We start from the raw sequence: 27,656 nt of genomic DNA, 5'->3' as shown, positions 1-27,656 counted from the left end.
CAGTTTAATCTGAGCCTATTTTATTTTTTATTTCTTCTAACTCTGACGTTTAGTTTTAAACAAGTTAAAGCCAACATATTGTAAATTAACACAAAACTGCAGTCAAACTTTCCACTGTCCCCAGGATTGGGGCACAACATTTGGGATTCAGAGACAGTTCTTTCAATTTGTCTTCAGATCTCCAGAGTTGTTTGGAGTTGTAGGAAGCAGTGATAAACAATCCTACCATATATACTGAGCTCCTCTAAGACAAAGGCTACAAAGGAGTAGATGTAGTTTCTACTCATGCCAAATTGTTTGTTCATATATTCTGGAAACTAGGCAGTGCTGGTTACCCAATTGACCTTGAGAATTCAGATTGTCTTATTGCTTTCAGGACGGACTCTTATTTTCTCTGTAAGTTTTTTTCCTTTCAGGAAGAAATGTCCTGCCTGGCTGTATCTATATCACTCTGCAAGTGGAGTCTGCAGAGCTATCCTCCACAGCTGCAGTCAGCCTCTACATAGGTTTGTTCCTAAAGACTGACATACTCCTAATATGAGCTACTACGTGGCTCTGTAACTTACACCTCAGCTTTTGTCATCTTGTTTTGCCCATTTCTGCTCACTAAAGTCCACGGCAACTCTGAGCTTTTACTTGAAACACGCTTGGATCCAAAATTGGTGTGCAAGTTTTCTTTCTCCAGCTCTGACTTTTTTCTTTAATTGAGATGGATTTTTTTCTTTTAATAATCTAATTATTATCCAGTTTTCTGAAGGTCTATTCTAGAAAAGGTATTGGTCCTCTTAAAAATGTTGATTCAAGCAGAAAGAAAAATTGAAGCCTAAGTGAATATCAAACAAATATTCTCCAAATTCTCTCTGTAGAAGACAGACAGACAACTGTCCAAAGGAAAATCCAGTGCCTTAGTGGTATGCAAAAGTATTTACACCAGGACTAGTGAATTTATAAAACATGAAAAAACCACTGCGAGCTTGAGAGTTGTGTATTTTAGATAGGCACATGAAATATATATGCACTATTCCCAAGTGTGATCTCTAGCATGTTGATGACATGTTCCTTCCACAAGACAAATATAGAGTGAGTTATGAAGTACTCAAGTAAATGGGGAGTAAAATACAATCGGAAAAATATATAGTTTATGATCCAGCTGCCATGGAAAAATTATTGTCTAGAGTAGAAGAAAGGTAACTTGAAGACTCTGAGCCAAACAGTTTAAATCACATCATGCTTGTTCTCTTAAAATTGAATCCAGTGATATTTTTTTTTTTTGAGGCAGAAGATAGAAGTATCTTCAGTACTTATATTTATCTGATGACTAAAACGTTGCACTTGACCTTGAATGCGTTTATGAACCTGCAAAACTGCGGATTTTGAGTTCCATTAGCTACACAGAAATTAAGAATATTCTTACTGTTTGCAGGGTAGGCTCTACATCTACATTTATATACTTATGTAGAAGACGTTCCTATAACTTTCATTATCTTCAGCAGGGGTACTCCAAATTTTGAAAAACTAGGCCCATCTGAAATCCTTTTAAAGGTCAGTGAAATAATATTGTAAAGCTAGATATGCTTTATATTATTTTTACAATTCTGAGTGCTCAAATCCTTGAAGTGGGCATTAAGCCAAAATCTAATGATTACTAAAATCAGTGAGGGACTTTCCCCGTCCCCATGACTGGGGCACAAAATTTGTGATTCAGAGACACTTCTTTTGATTTGTCTACAGATTTACAACCTATTTTAATGTCAAGAGTACCCTATTTGTATTGCTTCACAGACACTCTCACTTTCTGAAATATGCAGTGTTCTAATACTAAGGAACAATGCAAAAGGATTTTTCTAACATAAAGAAAGTGATGTTAGCAGATACATTATTACTTTTCTCTTATGAACATTTTTTCTAAAACTAGAAGTGAACTTCTCTCAGTAAATGCCCATTTATTATTAAATGTATACTGGAAGATTCATTAATGAATATTGGAGAAATATTAATAATGTATTTTCCATACCTCTTTTATCCTGAAAGAAATGTTTTATAATCAGTTAAGTGAGTCACTATATATTCTCTCAAGTGTTATCAAAATAATTTAAGATTTACTGTATTTTCAAAGACACAACACTACAGCTGGGGAGAGGGGGATGGACGAGACCCACAACACAAAATCAAAGAAACACCCTTAGTAATGTTTCACAAAACCAAATGTTGTGACATTGAGATGATCGTTTTGACATGATCATTAAAAAAAAATCATTTGTTAAATTACAGACATGTTTAGGACTGATGAGCGAATTATGAAGCAGTGTGTGGACCTGTTCTTAACTGTGAGGATTCCTAGGAATGATGTTACTTCTGAATGATGGATACGCGAGGGTTAAATTTATAAATAGTGGCCAATTTTCCACATAATAAATTAATCTCAAAAAAAATGTCTCGTCCCAGATTAAGATCAAAAATCTAAGCTCCTAAAAATCTTAATGAAAATGTATTTTGATTGAGAAAGAATGAAATTTGAAGTTCCCGAAATCATATAAGCAGCCTGCAGTCTTTGCCTGCCAGATGGCAAACCCCTGTCCTGGCAGCTGTTGATTAAAAGTGCTGTATAATTCAGCTTGGTTTCCCTGCTGCCCACCAGAGACTTGAGACAGAAGAATGTCACTATGTTTCTGTTAATCTGACCAGAAGAGTCTGGTCAGGTTTTCTTTCTACAGCTCACTGATAGCCAGCAAGGAAACTACGAAAAATCATTTATCAGCTTTCATCTCCTAAGGTTTCTTGTGCTGCTAGTTGTCTTAAGCAGGTGTAAGGAAGCCAAGGAGCTGAAGGAAGCCCTCAATTATCAGTGGCCTGGCTACTGGGCCCAAGAGGAACCTGAAAGTCCTCAGACACCCACCTCTGCAGCCTATTTGCCAGCTTAGCAGGCTGTTGAAAGCTTTGGAAGGCAATCTGAGAGATTTTTGTGAAAATCCTATGCATAGCCCTCCTGAACATTTTGAAACCACACCCAGTCTCTGCAATGGTCTCACTTTCACAACTTGGAAAATGCCTGACCAGAGCTAGAACATACAGAATATGCTCTGTAACAAGACCAGGTGATTCCAACAGTGACTTCCAAAAATACAGTGTATAAAATGTCCTGTTTACAAGCTTACAATAATATTTAAATCAGTTATTTAGAAATTGATAACATTTCAGTACTGTATGTCAGTTAAATGCTAACTGAAGTCTACTTTTTTCCAAACTTACAGTTTAAAAATGGAGCATTGACTTTGATCATTGTGCAACCAATTCAATCACATCTATTTCCCACAGTAAATTGTTCAAAATGAATGAAATAACGCAAGCTCTAGTGTTTGTTTTGTTTTTAACAAAGGAAACGGATAATTTTGTGGGATACCATCCGTCACCGTGAGATTCTGACGTGTATTTAGTTTGTCACTTAATGGTAGTAATGAATTGCTGTCCATTGCTGGAAAGAAAACTGCTATGGGACTTACATCTTAACATGCCTTTTCTTCCTTTCCGCAAAAACCAAAGAGCTCCAAAGTCTGACTCCAGCTGATTGCTTTTTTAATGAATCTTAAGTCAGCCATCTCTAATTCAGAGTTTTCAGAGCTGAAAGTATTAACCTGATTCTTCTGAATTACCAATCAGTAAGTAACTGAATACTCATTTAGAAACTGTGTCTCTCGGCACCCATCAAAGGGTTCAAAATCCCTTTGATGGTGTCATCTCTGTAGCCCACACCTTATCAGACAGGTTCTCAGTGGGCAGAAAGTCTGCCACCAAAAAGTATTAGCCCACTGCTACTTTCTTAACCAGTTAATTACATTGGCTTAAGGCTACCTCTGGGTTCTTTTGTCAAAGCTAAATTTAGTCAAATTTGGGATGTGAATATATTTTACTTTTGTTCTGTTTATCTGACTAACTCTGACTGCTCCCTTAGAGACTTATCTGAGAAGCTTTCCATCCTTCTCTTTGCCTTTGATCAAAGGCTGTCAGAATTTGCTTCATTTACATTTCAGACCCACTGATTAAAACCATGTCCTTTGGGTTATGAAGTATTGTTGGATGACAGAACTAAGACAAACTGTTCTAACTTCCACATTCCATTGTATCACCTCAAGATTTTGATCACTCTGCTATTATGCCTTTCCTGTATCTGCGTGCCTGCCTGGGGAAGGAGCTTTCTTGTGGCAGAAGTACCCATAATCTCTGGTTTTTAGGACAACAAATGACTCTTGGTTCTAGGGATATCATTACTGGTAAAAGTATTCTTAGTGTAAAGATAACCTGCTGACTGCTGGGAGCATAATTCTTTTCCAAATGTTATTCTGCACGTATGGTAAGACCTTTTCTAGAAACCTATGAACAGCACATAACACCTGTGGCACTGTTCATTTAGAAGGGATCAGCTCTGATAGGTACAAAGCCACTCAGACTGAATAAAATCAGTAGAGAGAATACTACTTAGGTTCATCCTGCAGCATGTTCTCTGTTTCATGTTGTTAGTAATGAGCAAGTTTTGTGGCATAACATTTCATCAGCTAAATTTGTGTCCCTGATAACCTCTTACAGTTCCAGGCTTTCACCAGAATTTCCTTTCTTTCCTCAAGAAGGGTTCAGTTAAGCTCCTGTTAAACTCATGCTGCCACAGGCTGCTACCAGAATAAATTCCAGAAGCTTGACTTGGCTTTCTTCATTCCCACCCTCCTCGTTCTGGAGCAAGTGTTTTCCGCTAAGAGCCTTGTGCTTTTGCTGGCTTTGACAACTAATATCTTGGTACGATAAGCACAAAGAAGAGAAAAACACAGATCAATTGGACAGGCAAGTGTTTGACTAGCACTTAATGGAATTGCTAAACAAACAAACAAAAAAGAGATTTTGCTGCCAATACCTCCAGTGCAATGCACTGTAACTTTGCTTTTAAGACTTCCTATTTCAGAGGTCACTTAGGCACTTGATTCCTTTGCTTCCCTTCTGCCTCTGCATCAAGTTTAAGGTTATTGTAGGCAGGAAAATTACCTGTTTATTTTTTTTGCCTATCATGAAAATCTGCTCCAGGATAAGAATTTACTAGGAGGAAAGAGGAATGAGACTCAAATCTCTCCAACATTATTATTGCTATTATCATTATGTATTTTCCAAATTTATATATACATATATATATTATTTTTTTTTGTGAATTAAACCAAGGTTTTCTTTTCTCTCTTCAAGAATTTCCTACCTTTCTGCCAGTAGTCATTCTTGATAGTCATGAAATTTTTAAATTGGTTTACTTTAGGTATGCAGAGTGAACACTGAAACTGTTTCTTTCATTAAGAAAATAACCTTAATAATGTTTTCACTCACATGTCATGGGACAGGGTGACTGCCAGATATCTGTTGCTTTTTCAAGACTTTTAAATGCTTTCACCTGCTAACCAATGTTTATAGAAGTCACTAGGGTTCTCCAAGTGTAGATTGCAGGTGCAGATACAAGGAACTGAATATGAGTTTTGAGTTTTTCTTGCTACTTACATAAAACATAAAATGTTTTTACTACTTTGCGTTATTAATTATTTATTTACTGGAAGAGGTGCCAACTTGGGAGCCATGAAAAGATTAACTTCTTTCATTCCTTTTTACTTGGAATTTGTGTCTTTATACATTAGATGCAGACAAAATAAGTTTGTAAACAGATACATAATACTTATAGTAAATATGCATAAACCATTACACGGCAATATTTTCACAATGGTTTAAGAATTTACATGGAGAGAACAATGATATATATTTAGACTATACTGCGCTGCTGAAGTGTATCTGTAAAACGATATGCACAATTAGATACCTAACTAGTTTCACCATTAGCCTGACCTTGTACTTAAAAGAACAGTTTGTTTGTTAGCAATTAATGCAAATGAGGAATGTAAACAATTATATATTTTTACACTGCAGGCTCTAAACAGGTTAGTTTGCCTTAAATTTACTAAGCAGTAAAAAAATGCACAATTCTGGAAGGCAAACTAGCCACATAGCACTAACAATATATATGTATACACTTCAGAATATTATGGTGAAAATCACCATTCAGTTTTTAAAGATGAAGAAAGGTTCTCTCTCAACTTCAGAGGGAAAGGCTGCTCTTCTCTTTAGAGGTTAATGTACATATCTTAAGGGTTCACAAAAAGCTATTAGTTCTTTAATTTTAGGGGACTTTTCATAACTTTAGCTCTTTCCATTGCACCCTAATACTCTGAGTATTTCACTCTAATATGCTGAGATGTTTATATTATTCTGGGAACTATAAGAAATGGGAAAAAGGGGTGTCCACAAAAAGAAAAGTACGTGTGTATGAAAACTGCTGATACCACTTCATTCTTTCTTCACAGGGAACTGTGTGAAAAAATAACCAAGAATAAGACATAACTGCAGTTCACAAAATGGAAGAAACCTTGTTTAATTGAAACTATGAGCAGTTTAAACAGTAATACATGGTGTCATAGACCTTTATGAGACTACAACCCAAATGCATGCAAGGTACAGAGGGTCCTGTCAGAGATGATCCCAATTTAGTGAGAAAGCCTTGCTGCATGCTTTCTCTTTAGAATGGGTCAGCAGGTTATGTGGATAAATGATTGCACATTATTTTAATCTTAATTCAGTAGAAAAATGACCAACAGAGTATGTTCACAGTGTAAAACAGTACACAAGTTGACTACAAAACAGAGGTGAAAAGATATATTCACTAATTTATAGATCAGACCATTACATGAATGAAATAAATATTTACACAGTATAAACTTGCATTCTGCCTTAGCATATACAAATATAAAGTGAAAGAACATTGCTACTGGAACACAGACAGCTAATTTTATTCAGCACAGTCTCTCAGTTTCATTGACCAATGAAAATTAAACTGATGCTTAATAGTCAGCAATGGACAGTGCAGTTAACGTGAAAATTATGTTTCTCACTTTTGATTCAATTTTTATTTTTCTTGCTTCTGAATTGAAAAGAAACTTAGTTCAAATGACATTCTTGGGAAAAAAGTGCTCTCAGATTGAGCAATTGAGAAGGGTGTGGGTCCCATATGACTGACTAAGGAAAAGGCTTTTTTGCCTAGTTCCTCCCACCATGAGAACAAATTCTTATTGCTGCTAAATGTCACAGGTTTGGTTTGCTTTGCAATAGCTGCTTTAAACAGGTGATGTGTGCCAGTTCAAGAAGAAGCAAGTGAACCAAAAATACCTGGGCAGTGCAGACCTTCAAGAATATGAGTAATAAACTCCAGTCACGCAGGTTTTGCCAGACAGACAGGGTTTTTTTGAGCTTAAAGATATTTTCCCAATCTTTTTTTTTTTTTTTTTTTCTTCCTGTATTTCAGAAAATTATCCACTTCTCTTTTTAAAGCTGTAATTTCTTTTAGGTTGTTAAACTGTGCTTGAGTATCAGTACAACTCAAGCAGATACTAGAATATTCTGAAGAGCTTCCATGATTGTCAAGTGCCCATTTAATAATTTTCTTCTAGTAAGCCATACCCTACTACATACAGCAGACAGAATTCAAGGAAAGAACAACATTCCTGCTGTACTACAGCTCTAGGGTCTATTCCCTCCTTTTGAATAGGATTGGTGTGGATATTTTATACCCTTGTGCATCCTGGATGAGCAGACCACGCTCCTTTTGGGTGAAGGTGATACTGTTTGTCACTGATATGTGGCATGGCAAGGACAGGAACTGTTTGCTTTCCTTGACTTAGACTAGTCATTTTGTGTTGACTAAAGCTGGCACAATTAAAAAGGGGTTCTTTTTTTCTGGCATTATCTCCTTGGCAATAGCTGAACAAATCCTTTTCTTCATCAAACTAAAATGTAGAGCAGTGCTCCTACATATGCAATTCAGGATGGAAAAATACTAGTTCTCAGTAGTAATTAACATGTAGCAGACTAGTAAGATTAAGTCTTGGGAACAATGAGATAGACTTGGAGATTCTCTAATAACCCAGAGAGTCTGTTGAAGGAATTTGTCTCCCTAACTGTAAGAGGCTTCTACCCATGCCTACAATGGTGCACATCTCAGAATCTACATAGGAAAACAAAGCTGTGGTTTGCAAACCTGTCATTGTTTCATATGTTGCCGGAATTAAATAACTGACTTCTTATGGGATTTTCTTAATTTGCTATAAACTCCTTCCTGCAAAGAAGTGCACAACATTATTTTTAAAGGCAACTTCAGAAAACTATTATTAATAGCAACATTAGGAAAAGTAGGCCATTTTTTATTCTGCAAAAAGAGAGACTGTAGAACATGTACCTCAAGTGCAAATATGCTTAGTTATGATTTAACTCCTGGTAATATTTTCTTCAATATGATTTGTTCGAGAACAAACATCCCACTTATAATTGAGCTGTAATGATGAGGGATAATGTTTCCACATAACTATATGCTCTGATGTAAAAATGAGTTTTCAAAAATAACATGCTAACTGAAAGCAGGTAACAATAAAAATGAAGAGCAAACAAAAATAATCCACCCAATGTAAATAGAAGAAGCAGAAAGAATCACATTTACCTGTGATAATGGTATCCTGACAAAATCAGGATATTTGAAAAATGTTCTCCATTAATTCAGTCAGTTATGGAACTTTCTTGAATTTTCTTTGTTGGGTTTGCAAATGCACCCTATTAGACTGGATGCTTGGCTTTTCCTTCCCACAAAAAGGAATCTAGAATATTCTCACAGCTCTCAGTAAAGGTTGCTCCAAGAGTAGCAGTTGTTTGTTTATAGTGACTTTGTGAGGATAGACTGAATTGAAATCAAAGGAAATTTGGAGAGAATTGTTCTCTCTTGAATGGAAAAATGAAGACAAAGGAGCACAAGTCACACGTATAGGACATTACTCTGGCAAAGATAGTAATAAATTGTCTTCCATACCCATTGGGGAATACGGTGGAAGTGATGTGCATAAAATGCAGCAATGGAGGTTTACATTAGAGAAACCTATCACTGACAGCATAAAGAAGGAATTAAGGTGACTAAGTGGAGGGATCTATATTTTCAAGAGTTGGTTAGACTAGCATCAGACAAAAACTGTTCAGCTATAACAGCTCCTCTCCTGGGGCAAAGAAATGGACTAGAAGACAACATGGTCCTTCTCAGCCTTATTTTTTTAAAGCCTTCCTTCAGTGAAAATATTTTTAATGTTAACATTTCTAAGGTTCAATGTATTAGAAAAATATGAAATAAAATACTACAATTTGGGGGAATATATCTTTCAAAGCAATCAGTTAGGTAACCCTGAAAAAGAACATGAATCAAGGTTTTGCTAAAGGTTTTTGGTGTGGATGAACCCTCATTTTTCACACAAATAGTTTCGCTCAGCTAGATCTGAAACTAAGTTAACTGCTCATTAATTCTTTCCTAGGCAGTTTCTAAAATCTGTATCCCAAGTTTCCTTGGTAACAGCAGACAGCATAATGTTCCATGACACCTATCCACTAAACAACACAAAAGCATGAATCCCAAACCTCTGTGTCCATCTGGGAGTATATGGGGAGACTGGTGACAGACTTAGTCCCCCACCTGTAACATGATCCTGCACCAAGCACACATCAAATGCTGCTGATGTGGATGGTCACTGCATCCTGTGGCATACTGGATGTGCAGATAACAGGTATAGTTTCATGCAACATTTACCATTGCTTTTTCTCCCTGCACAGATCCTGCTACAAGCTTGCAGGAAGCTGTGAGAGTTGCAACTCCAGGCAAACACAGCTGCAACATATGAAATCAACAATTTGCCACAAATGGCAAAGCTTTTGCTGCCCTGCAACCACATAAACCAGCCAATATCAGTCAGAAAAAAAAAAAAAAGAGAGAGAGAGAGACTCTCATTTTTTATTTTTACACTTGATAATTTCATCGTTGTTATTTTTGATTAGGGATCAGCCCAAAGATTTCCGTCACTCTAGCTGCATTGTGCTAAATGCTGTGCAATAGATACCTGAGAAAGGAGGGAGCCTAATTCTGCTAACTTCAAGATCCTAGATCTGGTTCCCTATTTACTTCAGTTGCTCACAATATGAATTAACTTACTTGTTACTGGACGAAACTATTGTAACAGGTGTTTGTGACCCGATAGTAAAGACAGCAGCTGGAAGAAGACGGAAACCTCTGTGCTGAAAGTGAAGGAGGTCAGGGTCTATTGCACCTAGAATTTCACAGATTCACAGATTCACAGATTTCTCTAGGTTGGAAGAGACCTCAAGATCATCGAGTCCAACCTCCGACCTAACACTAAGTACTCCACTAAACCATATCCCTAAGCTCTACATCTAAACGTCTTTTAAAGACCTCCAGGGATGGTGACTCCACCACCTCCCTGGGCAGCCTGTTCCAATGCTTAATAACCCTTTCGGTAAAGAAGTACTTCCTAACATCCAACCTAAAACTCCCCTGTCGCAACTTTAGCCCATTCCCCCTCGTCCTGTCACTAGGCACGTGGGAGAATAGACCAACCCCCACCTCTCTACAGCCTCCTTTCAGGTAACTGTAGAGAGCGATGAGGTCGCCCCTGAGCCTCCTCTTCTCCAGGCTGAACAAGCCCAGCTCCCTCAGCCGCTCCTCGTAAGACTTGTTCTCCAGACCCCTCACCAGCTTGGTCGCCCTTCTCTGGACTCGCTCGAGCACGTCCATGTCCTTCCTGTAGCGAGGGGCCCAAAACTGAACACAGTACTCGAGGTGCGGCCTCACCAGAGCCGAGTACAGGGGCAAATTCTCAAAATTTGAGAAAAAATATGTTGAACCAGTGAACCACTACAGTGGAAGATGGCTTTGAAGAGATGGGCAAGGGCAATGTCCTCATAAAGTTCAGGGAAGAACATACAGGGTGACTGACCACAGCTAGTACAAAGGAATACTCCTAACACTCAGGGAGCCAGAGGGCAGTGTTTATTATTTATTATTTCTCAGCTACATCAGCTGAGAAAATCAACTGGCTGTGTAACTGTTTGTCCCTGAATTAATGAAAGGAATACAAACATGTCTTCCTGAGTTAGTCAGACCAGTATGGGAAAATATACATGGCTCAGCCCAGCATAGAAGTATGAAAATCAAACAGAAACAAAACAAAACAAAACAAAAAACTTTGAGGAAAGCACTAGAATCAAGTTGGTTTTAACTCACGTACTCCTTCCTGCCAATTGGGGATGTGCAGCATCTTGTTGGTGACAATATTTTAGAGACTTGTAATGAAATTTACATTTGTATTGTGATTCAGCTGTATATTGCAGTTGCTACACTGCTTTGTGTAATTTATACTTTTGCTGTGCTTTCGATTCATTGCTCTACCACTCTGCTAAATCAAAATAGTGGGTAAATTCAAGTCACTTCAAGTAAGTAAGTTTGTGTTATACATTAAACCCTCCACCTGAGGAATATCTGAAAGAATGTGGTCAGAGGGCATTGGGCTGAGGATAACAAAGATGATTTTACCATGACAGCATGGCAATCTGAAAATGGAATATGTACACACAGCTTAGTATTCCCACCCAACTTTTGGAGCTGTGGTTGTATTCAATCTCAGATATCAGCTCCTCTACCATACAGTAAAAAAGGTCATGTTAAATGTTGTGTAAAAGTAGAGGTTTTGGCAGTTTTGCTACAGCACTGTCAATTCTCAGTTAAACCTGCTTCCCCAAGATTCTCTTTTAATAAAGCAGAACATCCTGGGATGTGAAGAGTGGTGTCTCCTTGGTTTGATTCTTTCTACCCTGCTGATTTGAACAGCAATATGCATGTCACTAACACTGAAGCATTATGCTTGGCAATGAAGGTAAGAAAGATTAAAAGGAATCTTCCTGATCTCCAATTACATGTATTTAAATATATACTTGACACAGTGTATTAACAGGTAAAAACCTGGAATTGTCAACAGCTGAAAAACTGATCACCAGAAAAACGCATTCACAGTTTATTTTCTTCATTTTCTGTGGACAAAATCAGACTTCAAAGAGCAAATATGAACTGATGCTGGATTTTAGCTTTTTTCTCAGATTCTTTTCTCAGATATGGCTTCATTTATATTCAAGTTTGCACAATGAATAGCAATTTTTACTCATTACTGTCTCAGTTGCCATGGCCCATATTATTCTTTAACTTTAAAATTATGTTACCTTCCTTTCAATGCCATTCCTAACCATGGAGACAGAATATGTCAAACTGATTTATATCTGGACACTTACCTCAAGAGCAAGTTATTTTCCCAAGCATGTATGCTAGTATAACATGTAATCTCTTAAAATGTGGAAATGAAAATGAAAAGAATTTTGAGATTTTTCTAGAGTGTAAGTAACAGAAGCTTTGTGCATACCCACACATCCTAAATACACGATCCTTCTCTGATTTCCTCGAAGATTATAGGGTACTGAAGAAATTAAAAAGCCAATTATTTTTTGAGCATATGCTGATAATATTTCAGAAAATTTCATCAGTTATGCAAACTAATAATTCATTCAAACTCTGTTACATGAAGACAAACATTACTCAAATTACAGAAGTAATTCTGTACCAAAAGCGTGTTTACTCACTGTGCTTAATTGACATGAGATATGTGGAGAGGAATTATTGATCAGAAATCAGAACAACAATCTTAAGAGGGAAAAACTGAGAAGGACTGTAGAGAGAGCATGTTCTCTGAAATGGGAAAGTAGAAACAGAGGCAAGGAAAGAAAGCAACCTTTTCTTGAAAAATGCCTTTATCATCATATATGCAGGGATGCTAGAGTTGAAGACTAGGAAAGATCATTGTGCTCATGAAAAAACAGGGAAGAAAAACATGGTCAGCAGGAGAGGGTTATTGGTTCCAACAAGATACCAAACCTTGCTCTCTCTACCTCACCAAGAACAAGGCAACTCTTTATTCACACAGGTCATCACCTTTGCCCTTGCTTTGTCTTCAAACTTTATCAGTGGCTAACCAGAGAATGACAGAAACTTGAGATGCCACAGGATATTCATCGTTTATTGGACTAGTCTCATCAAGCTCAGAGAGACAAGGCCTGGGAGGAGGTTTAGCACAAACAGCCACCCTTGGGGAAAGAGACACTTCTGGGTGCTATCAGCTTCATTACTAACTTCGAATTTTGTTTTGTTGCAAATGTCTTTAAGTTGTGAATCTTATTAAGAATTCCTATTAAAAAGGGGTTTGAAATGATGGTGAGTAGGCAAGAAACCCAAGGGAACTGATGGTGGCTGTACAGATCTGACAGGTCAAACAGGGTCTGCACTAATGTTTGCAGGTGTGGAAAAGAGGCACTCCTATTTAAACTATTATGGCGGCCTTTTGGATGACTTCAATATTAAAGAGCTTGTACTGCAGGTGGCAGTAGACAACTGCATGGATACTCTGAAAGTGGCAGGCGTGCAGTTTTCAGAAGCAGCAACATCCTTGACATTGAATTCTTCTGAAATTGTTCAAAATGAAGGCATAGGAGGAAAGACCAGAAAGGTCAGGAAGCTATCAAAAACATCTAAAACATTTTTTTTTTCTTATAATGTAGAATCAAAAGGTGGGCACATGACAAGTCTCTGACCAGGTATTATTTTGCTTCAACAGCAAAAAGGTACTATCGTGGTTAGACCTTAAGTAAACCTTGACCTCCCATAGTGTCAAGATCTTTGTGGTTACAGATACATTGGCTAATGTCTGGACTTGGTTTTGACTAACATTCAAATCAGCAGGTAGATAGTTCAATAGGTAGATAAAGCACAGCCTGAATTCTGTGATCAGTTTAGAGAGCAGCTTACGTTTTCCCTTACTTACTGGTGGCAAGAATACAATGACTGGATGAACTTGATGGACAAAAGAAACCAGGCAGCACGCTTCTGTAACCATGAGAATTGAGACTCACAGGGATACAGAAGGATCATAAAGCAATGATCAGATCCACCATTACTTTGATTTGAAATACTTATGAAAGTGCTTGAAAGGGAACCGTTGAGCCAGCCAGAAAGGACGGGACTGCATGGGGAGCAGTAAACACAAGACAGCAACGTTCTCCATAGAAGGGAATGACTATGCTTTCCCAGTGGAGCACGCCAAAGTGTTTCAGGAGGGATATAATTGTTGTGCCCAACATGGAATGATAGCATTTGTTAAGGAACCATAAAAAATAAATTGGAAAGAAATTATGCAAGAGACTTTTGGGAGTTTGTGGCACTATGAGCAAGCCAGCTGTTTCTGTACGGTGTCCAACAGACAAAAAATAGTAAATAATAAATGAGTTTTAAGATTTTAATTGATAGACCTCATCCTTAGGAAGAAGACTATTTCCTAGACTGATATTTCTTTGCTACTTTCTATCCTTGACCCTCTGCAGAGAGAATGACTAAGGAAGAACTTATATTGGATAAGTTAATGGAATTATGGAGAATATACAAGTTAATAATTATGTCAGGGGTGATCTGTAATTTCATCTATGTAATATTTTCTCTGTTTAATATTTGTATGAAATAGGTTGGTATATGATTCAATTATTTCACACTTACAAAACTGCTACTTAGAGCTCAAACTACATGTTAGTGTCTCTCACGCGTATCTTTGTATTGAAAAATCATACAAGTGGACACACAACAGGGAGACTGGTAACACATGCATGATTTTTGATGAAAGTGAATGCGTTAAGTTTGGTGCTTTTCTACATGTACACCATAGTAGCTGTGTTTTCTAGTGTTAAATTTTATTCCTGGCTATGCTGTGATGGTAACCACATGACAACACATCTTTTCATACCATCGGTTTCCTATCCACTAATCAATTTTCCTCAGCACTTCCTAGAACCCCAAAGCCCAAATTCAGGTGGATCCTTCCTGCCCTCCAGCTGGTAGCGCCACCATTATTACTTATATTAAAGTACGCTGAGTAGACAGAGGTTCTGACCTACTATTTTTCACTTTTGTAATTCACATTTGCTATCTCATTGAATTACTCCAGCCAATTAAATTGCAATGCACTTCACCATTGAATTTCCACCATATTTCACCCATGTTTTCCCCAGTGAAGAAAACTTTCAATAAAAATATTTCTTTAAATTAAGGTTACTTAATTGTCATCTTACTTCAGGCACAGATAAATATTATCTATCTGATGTAAGCATCATTTTTTATTAAGACCATTTAAAAAAATCATAAAAATCTCTTTTGTACTATACTCTCTCAATTTGTGTACACTAAAAGGGCACCTAGAGTTTTGTACTCAGAAAGTGACTACAGGCATAATAGTTAATGACTGATATTCCTACTTATTACAGATATACCAGATGACTATTACCCTTCCTATCACTCTGTTATTAATGGCCTTATTAGGAATGCAAATCAATGTCCACTATGTAAAATGGAAAACACAAAAATCAATGTGTGTCCTGTTGTGTATAGTTTAGACTCAGATTTTTTTTTCGAAGTGTCACAGGTTCAAACCAAACCTTGAATACTAAATTAACTTTAGATGTTTAGTTTACTTAAAATTTATGGTTCTCCTGTAGATTTTTATATTGACTTTTAATGTATCATTTTAAAAATAGAGACCAGAAAAAAGAGTAGTTTTGTAAAATAGACTCATAAACACTAATTAAAAACATAAAGTAAAAAGTCCAAAAATAAAGCCCAAGCAGATCAAGGGTTAGGTTGGAAAAACACATTATGAAGTTGTTTTTTAATTTATTAGTTTAGTCAAATAATTCTTACAGAGTCCATGTCCAAAATTCTAAAGCTGCTTTGTTTTCTCCCCATTTATACACCAGGATCAGAGTCACTGTTGTGTCTAGTGACATACTTTCAGTCACTGAATAGCTATGCTTTTATTTCTCATTTACAGTCCCTTAGACTTTTGCAGCTGCAAGTGATACAATGTATGCCCTTTTCATTTTCTTTGAAATATTTTTTATCACTAGAAGTCACCTGGGATTAGAACCCCTTTTTAAGTGGTCCATAAACAAAGAGGAAATGATGTTGAAATTTAATATTTCAGACCTTCAGCTGAACTATTGGTCAAGTTAGAGCTCATCTCCTCCTCCAGAATACCAGTTTATCATTTTAGTCATCAAAATGCAGCCTATTCCAAATCTTGTTCTGCTGGTTCCATTTACTTGACCAGCAAAATACAGAAGAATCATTTAAAACAATCAGTGATTTGCATCTTTACCAAGTAAAATATTTTAATTTCAAGTTCTGCATAACTTCTTGTTGGATTATTTTCCTTTTTATGTTCTGTGATGTTTGGTTATGGCTGAAAGAAGTGCCAAAATACCACACATTTTCTTATGAAGTCCAGTGAAAATACTAGGAAGTTATAAGCTATATATATATAGCTTAGACAAATAGTTTAGACTTAATAGTAATAGACTTAGACTTATAGTTTAGACAAAGCATTCCAGCATTGCATTTATCGAGTACCAGAAGAACTGAGGTTCTCGCATGACAGAGTTGAACCCCCATAAAATGGATCAAAACAGAACTAACTAATTAGTTACTGCTCATCTTCTAAAGGTGACTGAGAATGTCACTTTCATAGAGATACCTCTCTAAGGATTGTTTCTGGATTGCAATAGAAACATGCATTTCATTTTCTTAGCTGTCTTTAAGAGAATTTTCTTTGAATCAAACTGTATAGTATAACCCTCTTTTCTTTTTCTCAAGTAAATGTCCGTGGATTTTTGTATATCCACAAAAGCTTTGCTGAAGACCAACTGCTAAACAAACTATACATAAATCTATAAATACTTATAAATATGTATGTGCGTAAATATGTATAAATATGTATGTGCGTATTTTGCACTTAAATATTATAGAGAGCTCTTAAGGCTAAATAATACCTAATTCATGAGTTAAACATGTTGCAACTGGAGCAGAAGTTGATGTGGAAGAATGCCACTGATCCTTTTATCTCATTTTCCTACTGCTTACGTAGGTGGAGTGAAAGAGAGAAATCAGGAAGAGACCAGAAGAGAAAAAGGGAAGAATTATGAAGTCTCTGAGATTTATCCAACAATCATTTATGAAAGTGAAATCAGTGAGGAATTCTATGCCAGAGCTATGGAATATATCCTACATATCCAGTGTATGGACTTTATCCATAGCAGTATCAACTAATAACATAGAAAACATGGGGTTTTAACTATGGATTTCTGAATACAAACATCATACTCTCTTTTGCACTTTAATTAATAAAATTGTCAGTATTACCAGTCAAAAGAGCTAACTCAGTGGTAGATCTTGGTGGATATTTTATGAAGATCTGAATAAAGAATCAATCACCAAATCTAGCAGGAATGAAATTTTATAACTGCTCTTTACTGAATAGTTAAACAAAAGTAAACCTAATATTTAAACAAGACAAGGACAGAACGATAGCAGTCTTCACATGAATATGGGAGCTGTTTTTCTCACACTTGAGAATTGACAGCAGCTGTTCCTCTGGATCATTTTTTGGAGATGACAGCTGAGTTGCATCTTCCTCCTTTTCCCATTCTTCCCTTCATGTACCATTTTTCATTTCCCTTTTACTTACTTCTCTGATAGCTGAGTTCATATCGATGTAATCACTACTTCACATATTAGTTTTTCAGTTGTGGAAAAACTGTTGTACATTACTGTTTATTTTGCTTGAATAGTCTGTGTTTAGTACTCTCATTGTCAAGAGAAATATATGAAGACATACAGATTAATTTCTAATGCTGTTGTGATTAGAGGAAATTCCACTGGGAGCTATGCTGTATTTAGGAACCGACCAGATTTTCAAAGGCTTTTCATTAGCACAGTTCCATTCGCTTCAGTAGAGTCATTCCAACCTCACTACCAGAAGAGGAAAACTATGCCACTTCTCTACAATTTCAGTTCTCAAAAATTAGCATTCAGGCTATATGTATAAGCTGTATAAACGTACTGCAACACAACCCTTTTATTTCATGGACTGTAAAGCATACAAAATTTAGGCATCCACAAGCTATGAAGCAAAGACTCATAAAAATGCCATGAAATACGTAATTATCCACTAGGATGAGTCTTCAAACTATGCCTGCAAGGAACTGAACTGGGGTATTTAGTTGAAAAGCCAAAGTCTTCACAGATCACATTGATAGCAGACAAATGGAGAGATACATGAAATTCAAAAAGAGCAGAGCTTTCTGAATTTAATAAAGTAACCAAACACGCTCAAATAATTCCATGCAACTGCCTAAGAGAAAAGTAGCTATCTTGAAACTTTCCACTGAGTGCCAATGATTCCATAAACAATGTATTTAATTAAGGAAAATTACCCCTCCCAAACATCCGATAATGGATACTTGTCACTTCTAGCACTCTGTAATTTCTTCCCTAATGCCAACCAAAAATATTACTTGAAAGATGAAAATGGATTGCACAATGAACTGTAAGATGATTTTCCTTTGTGTTGGAAAGTAGATTCATTATCATATTATCTTCCAAGAGTAGAAGATACTCACTAAACCTGAATCTTTGCATACCACCAAGACATCTGGTTTTAGTACTTTTTATTACTATTCAGTTACAGATTGGACAAAACCAGTGAAGTGCTATTTTAATGATTTCAACTCCCCAAACAATTTCTGTCTCTCTTCTCCTCCACTCACTTACATGTTCTTCCTCTGTCCTGTCAACTGAATAGATCTCAAAGACACGATTGTCTTCTTTTTCTACTTTGTATAGGTCTGTCTGTCAGAATCTATCTTCACATTATTACCTATTTCTAACTTCCTCTTAAAAACAAGGACTAGACAAACTTCTCTGGCATTGCATTAGTCTGTTAACATTTCTCTTTACATCTCACACCAAGGAAATCTTTGGTTCAACTGGAAGCAGTGTATTAATGTTTCATAGAACTTTTTACATAAAGTTTTCATGATCCCTTCATAGTTTCAGAGCTGTTCCTGCAAGATCACCTAATTAGAGACACATAAATTACAATTGATAAAAGCTCTATAATACATGATTGCATCTGACTGATAGAAACCAAAAGACTTTTCAGCTTTTAACAAATGATGAGATTTCTATAACTGTGTAGCAACTATTGGGTACCCCATTTTCTTTTATTATAGTAATGAGTAACACAGAATACCTGTATAAAGCACAAAGTTCAGAGTTACTTTTGAGTGTAACATAGAGAAAAGTACCGTAGGAAATACCAGTTAACTAGACAGGATTAACTTTACTTCTTCACTGACTCATATGAGTTGTACCATCAGAAAATCTAATACTATGAAATTAACAGCCCAAAGAATATACAGTCCAGTATAAAGTGCTTTTTTTTTTTTTTTAAATGTATTTATTTAGGCAATACTTATGCCTTATAAATAAATACAGGATTCTTTGTCTGTCCAGGTCCTTGTACAGCTTGGTCTCTAACGCATAACATTCTCTAGGTGTAAAAAATAATGAGATTGTTCTTCTTACAGATATTCTCACCTGCATATTGTACCAGTCTTACACGAATGCAGAAATTACGTACTAAAGAAATTGTTTAATGCAGCCAAGTGCCAGCCTTATTGCCTTACCTCCACATTTTAATCTTATTACCGGTAAGCACGGCTAGCTGTTAAAGAAATATAATTTTGATAGTACAGAAGATAATAAGGAGAAATAAAGAGACGATCTAAAATCCACTGAAACCAGAAAACATCAATTTACAGTTCTAATTAATCTAAACCAGATAAAAAGAGGAACTCAAAAGCATAGCCAATACTGCATATAACTCATACTACCAATGCCTGACATTGAATGTGATTCAATCAGACAGGTAAAACCGGTACAGGACTCGTTTCTGGGGAACGTACACACATAAACACATACATGCATAGGCACAGCCAATCTTAGCCTAAGTGCCCTCTCTTCAAAAGAAAGTGCATGCATCTCCTGGATTAAAGGCAATCACAGATGCAAAATAAGATAACCCAGCACATCATGTCACTCCAATTCCTGTCCAATGGAGCATAATCTGATTTGCAGTATTTTAAACTACATCCTGATTGGATTACTAATGAAGGCTGGCAATTCTGAGGAGTTTACCAATTGCTGACAGTTTCTGTGAAGCAGCTGGGCAACTACTTTTAAATTGAGAAAGACTGTAAAATATATTTACAGCTAAATGCCTTTCTACAAAGATGGGCCAGATGGTCCCATAGAAATTGGAAAATGAAGGAAGCATTAATGAATCATCCAAGAAACCAGAAATCTTTCAGTGGGTGGTTCAGTCCATTAAAAAGAAAAATCACCCCAAACCCAACACCACCCAACTCTTCATAAAGTGCTGTTTTGCTTACTGTAATTTAAATGCACTTATAGGCATATTGTATTTCTAAATAATCACAGTGGTGCATAGTTTTATAATACATGAAGTTTGCTTTTGTCATGTTAATAGCGTATTCCATTACTAGATGAGATACAAAGCTGATTTTTTTTTTTTTTTAAAGTCTGAACAAGAACCTTTTAGCATATGTACAGGAATACTTAGTGACAGGGAAGTCTACAAGGAAGAGACATTCTCAAATGGACAAATGCTTCTAGGAAGAGTTCTGGATGTGGTGGAAACTCTTTGATGGTACCTAACGCTTTTGAGTTGCCACTGAGATGAGAGCAAAACAAGCCTCAAAGTCACCCTGAATGGAGTGTGTGGGAGAGATGTCTCTCATGATCACCCAGTCTGTACCAACTTAGCAACGCACGTCTGCTTTCTTCAAGGATTTTATCTTCCAGGACAGTTTTCAAGAACTAACCCTTCTAATGGTAAAGTGAAATCTCTGCTATTTGAGTATTGCACAACACATTGAAGTTTGTTATTAACTTCTCCATTCTTAATATTTTTCCAACATTTTCTTATTTTCCTTCTCTTCAGGGAAAAGCGTAATTCTGTCAATTTATTAAACTGTCAATTACATACCTTGAAAAAAGCAGTATTACTGTTGTATTGAGTACAACTTGTGCAACTTTGAGAACAAGCTAATGAAATGAGCAATTAGCCTTGATGTTACTGAAGCATTTGATGTCTTCTTAAGCATTAACAATAACTATCTTAGAATATGTAGTAAAAAAATCAAACAAACAATTCCTATACTTGAGATTACAGGATTAAAGAGAGCATTTCTAAAGGTATAAATGGAGACCACAATTATTTAAATGATGTGATTTCTCATGCCTGCTTGGGGTACAGAGTTTGAACTTGAACTATTGAAAGCAGGTTGATCTATTGTTTTATGTACAAGGTAAAAGGATGTTGCAGTTTATTTGTTCAGTTTTTCCATTTGTGGCTTTTTATCATATGTCAAATGAGCTTCTGATCTGAATCTAGCCTTCAGGTCATTGTCAGCACTACTCTTTCCTGATACATCTGTAAGGCAACTTCTGACAAAACTAACCATACCTGTGAAAGAAGGGCTGCTAAGTCCCACTTAGCTCTGATTAGAAGAGCTCTGCCATTTCGTGATAGAACTGCCATCGCTGCTGGTTTGGAAAATGCATGGTTTGTTGCTTTGTTCTAGCTCTTATGACCCATCTACAACTAAAATAGTTCATTGTTGACTTGAAATAACCACAAACTCACTGTTTGGCTATGTTCCTTCCACTAGCATCTGTTAGCTGCCAAATGGAAATATTATTTTTTTAAATGTGTGCTAGATCAACCAGTTAATTGTAGGAGCAGAATGAGCTGAATACCATATTAGCTTTGCTATTTTTATTCCATTTATAGATCTGTGTTTTGGAATATGTACTGCATATTCTTTATAGAAGACACTTCTTTCACTCTTTTTATGGTATTTATGTTTTGTTACATAATTTTAAATTTTCTTTCACAGTCCACTGTGTCCTTATACTTTTACCTGCATTATGCCTTCAGTATAATGCTATTATTTAATAAATAGACTTTTTTCTTCAATAGTGCTGAAGAAAGTGATATTAATCAGTTGATATTGTAATAGCTGAAGAAAAGGAAAAAAGCTAAGTTTCTTTAGGAACTTGCTTGATGAGAAACTTTGTTTTCAGACTGCTGAAGTGAAAAATGGAACCTCACTAATGATGGAAAGATTTTTTTAGGATTGACAGGAACCACATGATGGATACCCCAGAAGATGGAGATTGCAAAAGTTCTTTATCGATAAGGCGAGCTTAATCTGTAGTCAATATTCTGCTTGCATCGATTCCATTTGTATTACAGAAAACCAATGTTCACACTCCATATTTTGAACATATTTCTGAATTGACTTAGCCTTGGAATATTTTCAACATTATTTTTATTATATTCAATTTCTTTCTCCTAGTTGTTTATGTTTTTCTTTCTCTCGAGTTGCCAGCCATCATCTCGAGAGTCTAGATTTGCTACTTGAAATATGCAGCATATGAAATGTGAAAACGACATGTCATATTGCATCCTAATTAGAAATGGTGAGTACTGAAGAAAAACAACCTATGCACAATCATTTATTTGAATTTTGAAATTAACTTAGACCGATTGTACCCTTTGTGCTCCCTTTCCATTAATATTACAGAAAATGAATTCACTAGCAGGCATATTTGCATAAACAGCTAAGTTTAAGTGAACATTGCAGAGACTTACACCAAGCAAAATTAAAACTTAAGATGACAGTCTGATTTTTTTTTTCCCCCGATCATGGGTCCAGAGCATCATGGTACAGCCTCTCGGCCTGCAGGTGATACCCAAGTTCCAACAAGCCAGATCTCACCAGAGGTTAGACTAGGCAGGGATGGGGCAGCAAAATTTATTTCAGTATCTTAGGGGCTCTAATTCCTTTGCTTCAGGGAATCTCAGACACCTTTACACTCATATTTTAACTTGTTTGTGTGTGGGGGGTTATCACTCACCATTTAAATGAGCGTAATGTTTATGAGAGTCACACAAAGGAGTCCAGCATTTCCAACATTCTTTTACATGACAGTGGGGCATGGGGACTGCTTGGCAACTCCATCTCAGAAGGTTAAAGATATTTATGCAACTTTTATTGAATCAGGAGAACAAAGAACTCCACAGGACCTGCGGTTTCTCTCTACTGATGAGAAAAGGGATTGCTCTGAAGAAGGTCTGGCTTTTAACGCTGGGGCCAACAGCAGCCTAAAGCCTTCCAGCTCACCTGGGAGGATGCCTGTGAGCCAGCATGCCATGAGAAGATGAACTCTGCATGGGTTAACGTTGCCCTGGGTTAGCATTGCTTTTCTTTTCCCTGATTTCTCCCTGCCTTTTTAACTAATACTTAGTTTCTAGTGCTGCATCCTCTGTTTTGCAAAACACGTCTTAACGTGAACAGAGAGCTCCTATGCCTCAGAATGCAGAATGAGCGTAGCTACCATTTAGGTCACGCCAAGCTTTACCCTTGTGACTTGAGGAAAATTGTGTTTGATGAAATTCTGCCTAACTTGTTTTTTTTTTTTTAATTATTATTATTTTATTTTTTTAAATTAAGGATGGAACATATATATAATTAGTTGACATATTAAAGTATATAATTCAAATGAGAATAGCATACTTCTGGAAGACAATGCAAGTGTAGTCATCCAGATTTCAATAAAAATATATTTATTACCTGTGATTAGCCTACTTAATCATTGCTGGATGCATTAAAAGTGTCCTTTATTTTCAAGCAAGTTATTATTCATTAAAATTCAAAGGGAATTGAGCAGCAACCAGTATCCAGTGTGATTTGTCTCATAATTAATACACTTATTCATTGTGAAATACAGCTATATCGCCCATTATTTTTAACTAAAGCATAATATTCTGAATTTTAAAGGCATTGGGCTATTACCCAGAACAAAATATTTCTAGTAGATAGGAGTGACATTTAACTTCGGCAGTCTAAGTACATGCCCCGAGTAAATAAGGAAAACAATTTTTGAACAAAGTACACATTTATATGAGAGCAGAAAATCATAAATACATTTCATACCCAACAAGCCTCAAACTATTCTCACTGCTCTTAGGTAAAGGGTATGGATGCATAAAGAAAATTCATCTCAACAAGATGCTTTCAGGCACAGTGAAATCTTGCCTTGTCTTAACCCACTGCTTGCCCTCCTTTCCCCGGTGGAGTTTTTGTTTTGTAACACCCCTGCAAAACACTTCTGAGCCTATGTCCTATGTTGTTATTGCTTTGCTTCTAGTTTGCTTGCCCATTATTCTTTTGTTTTCTTTGTTTGCTTTTCTTGCCCGTTTCTGCTTCATACTTTTTCCTAGACCACATCTACTTTTCATTTCTAGTCTTTCCTCACTTTCATGTTATTTCCTCTGCAAGATTTACCATCGACTCTGCTTCCTGCACACAGTCCCTGTAGCAAGAACTGAACTCAGAGATGCAGGGATGGGGCTGGACAGCCCTGCAGTGACAGGTTCCCAACCACTGCCAGTGCCACCTGGGTGACGGGAACTGCAAGGCAGTGGTAGAGGAGCAAAGGGACCTTTTCTACTTGCAGTTTCCCTGCCACTAATACTCGGTATCTTTTTAATCTCTTCCTAAATGCTGTGCTTATACACCTTTAGAGAGAAACTGTGTGTGCCATCCTGTAACCCTTTCCATGGAGATGGGCAACAGCAAAGGCCACCCAAAGCCAGCTGGAGCCACTGTCGCCACAGCCCCCGTGTTGGAGGAGCAGGGCTGGAGGGCAGAAATCCTTCAGGCAGGCTCAGCCTGGCTCTGTTGCTGCCACCAGCCTGATGTTAGGGGGATCACAGACCGTCCAGGTGGGCACCTAGCCCCTGCAGCTCCTTCAATCTACCATCATTGTACCTGCAAGAAACTGTTTTGCCTGGGGAATTTTCTGCAAGGAATCTGTAGTGGTTATTGGAATAGAAATGTGCAAAAGAACGATTTAATTATTTGTTTTTATTTTTTCCTGTAGTAGCTTTCCCAGAGCTTTAAATATGTGAAAGTCTAGTAGCTATCACTCCAGCAAAACAAATTCGTTTTGCATTCCATTTTCTCTGTGCATGCAGGGTAATGTTATTTTTCTGTGAGGAACTCCCCTAGTAACTCCAGAGCTTGAAAATGTGCATTTAAAAACATTTAGTATAAAGTAAGAGGTGGCGATTCGGTATCATGCTTAAAAGCTTGAGGAAGGCAAAATGTGGAACTAAAATTAAATTCTATGTTAGCAGCTGAATCCTATGAGCTGCATTTGTCATAAGCTGAGAGACAGACATTCAGGCTTTCCTTCACTGTGAATCACAGAGCACCCATGCCTTCCCTCTCACACACTTTATCAAGAGGCAATTTAAAAAGTTGAAAAAAAAGCCTAAAATAAAAAAAAATATGTGAAACTCATACATTGCCTAGACACTATAATATATATAGGTGTTGTCAGTTATACCATTTATGAAAGTGATACTCTTGCATCCAGTGCTGTAATGGGGTTGCCACTTGTACAATGAAGCAGAACACAGTGGTGGGAGGACTCCTGCCACAGCCTATCCTAAATACCTTCCCATACTTTTTGAAATGAAAAGATTGCAAAATCTGCAACTTTCAAAGCTTCTGAGAAGAAAAAATCACAGTTGACTTCCCCGTTCTCACACTGATTAAAAATTAATGTGCTTCTCATGCATTCTCTGGTCACTACAACATTATTTGAATAACTGGCCTTACCTGGCCTTTCAGCACAGATAACGAGATGCAGGTCTCCAAGCAACTGAATTCCTTAGTATCTATAAATAAAGATAATTAAAATTAAAATACTAAAATCTTCATGGCCAGGCAGTTTTCAAAATAAAGAATGCTGTATTACAGCGTTTGCATTTACATCAGGCTGTCATTCACGTTTATCCCATGTCCACAAGCCTGGAATTTCTTGCAATCAGTTTGTTGCTTATCACCCAGAGAGACGTCAGGGCAGTTCTCAACAGAGAGGTGACTCTATCCATGACCTCTAACACTCCCCACTCATCTCGGCAGAAGTGACTGAGGCTGTGTTTCACTACCTTGTGGCCTACCAACACGCACAAGTTAAAGGGGAAAGTTACTGTAGCAGCGCTACAAAGAGAGGGCTGGAGACTTCAGAGCTATTGATCCAGCTCTGTGGAGGAGAACAAACTCCACAAAAACCCTGTGGGCCTGGGAAAGTATCTGACTGAAGAGAGCAGTATAGCATCGCCTCCTCTATTTGTGTACTGCTACCTGGGCAAGGTAGGCTCAGCAGGGCAAAATGCCTCATCCCTCTAGATCAGCAGCAAAAGCTGTACTTCTGCCTTAGTTGGCTCTGCCCACTGCCAACACAAGTATTTTTAATCTGCAATTTATTTCTGTCTGTCAGAGGTGAAAGGCATTAAGCAATTAATTATTTCAAGTGATTTAAGAGACAGATGGAAGCCAGAGAGACATCAAAAAGTAGCTGATTATTATTAATTCATGTGGTATTCATTAGTGTGTCACTAATGATGCTGCTTTCATTTGATATTTGATATAGAATGCAATACTATTGGAATTTCTCTGTAATTTAGAGACTGTTTACGAATATTTACTGAAGTCTGAGACTAGCACAGATGATTTTAAGCTGACATTTAACACTTTCTGCTATGTCAGGAGTCTCCTGGACTGGTGTAGTCTTTCTCAGTGCACACTGACCGAACCAGTCTCCACCTATGACCTGACAAATTGTCTCCCTCCCCGGTCCAACAGTACAACTGACTGCTACACCACTAACCAAAGAGTTGGTCTATAAAACATAGAGCAGGAAACACCCTTCTGTTCCGGTCCATAAAACTTGAGGATGCTGACATCTAACTTGTCAACAAATTCCCTGGGTAAGCAAATGGTGATCCCAAGAGGATCCTTTGGCTGCAGATGTCTACAATAAAGGTACTATTAGCTTACACACTGTCAGCATTAACTTCATCTCAGGTTTTTGTGGGATTTTCATGCAGTCTTTACATGTTGGAGCCATTTTAACAATTCACTTCTCCAAAGTCCCACAGGCATATGTTTACGGTATAAACTACATTCCCCTTCCCACCAATATATTCTGTTTAATAAAACTGAAGTTCATACAGTCACTAATAGAAATCAGATTTCTGAATCTAAAGAAAATATATAGTATAATTCCTGGCAGAATCTTAAAGATTACAGAAATAAAGCTCAGTTTCAAAATAAAAGAGCTCTGAAGACAATTTCCCGCTCTTGGGTCTGATCCCGTGAAATACACCATACCCAAATACAAGTATCACTTCAAGCTTTCAGTCCCTCCGAGAACCCGGTTGTTGCTATTTTTTCCAAGCAGGTAGCTGTCTGCAAGCAGCACCCAAGCCATGTCCATGGAGGGTAACTTCTGCCCACAAAGCTTGCCTGTCCTCAGGGCTTCTGGGCCCACTTGACTCTCTAGCTGACCTTTTAGACTTTTCCATCTGTACACCAAGGCTGTGCTGCTGGGCTAGGCTAGGCTTGCCTTTTTAAACTCCCGGTTCCTCAGGTTAGCTACACAGGAGAGTATTAGACACTGACAAAAACACTGCTTCGCACAAGTCCATTCTCTGCCAATTCAGAATGTTTAGGCAAATGGAAAAGGTTCATTAAATACCTGCATTTCTATCGGCCCCACACTGAAGAGGAGCTAGATTAAATACTTGCTAACATATACAATTATAAACACCATGTTTGTTCTAGAA

General features: G+C 37.1%; 1 long non-coding RNA gene across 1 annotated transcript in view; it reads right to left on the bottom strand.

Moving 5' to 3' along the window:
- Window positions 1–27,239, bottom strand: part of LOC308198161 — a 33,359-nt gene extending 6,120 nt beyond the window's left edge. Inside the window, exon 1 of the long non-coding RNA XR_013953670.1 lies at window positions 25,645–27,239. This is a non-coding gene — a long non-coding RNA (uncharacterized lncRNA). The remainder of the gene's footprint in view (window positions 1–25,644) is intronic.
- Between the last annotated feature and the right edge of the window lie 417 nt (window positions 27,240–27,656).

This window comes from Anser brachyrhynchus (genome assembly GCF_964034855.1).
Source record: "Anser brachyrhynchus genome assembly, chromosome: 7".
NCBI classification, from domain to species: Eukaryota; Metazoa; Chordata; class Aves; order Anseriformes; family Anatidae; genus Anser; species Anser brachyrhynchus.
Note: the sequence above shows the minus strand (reverse complement) of the source record. Positions and strands in the feature narration are given on the sequence as shown.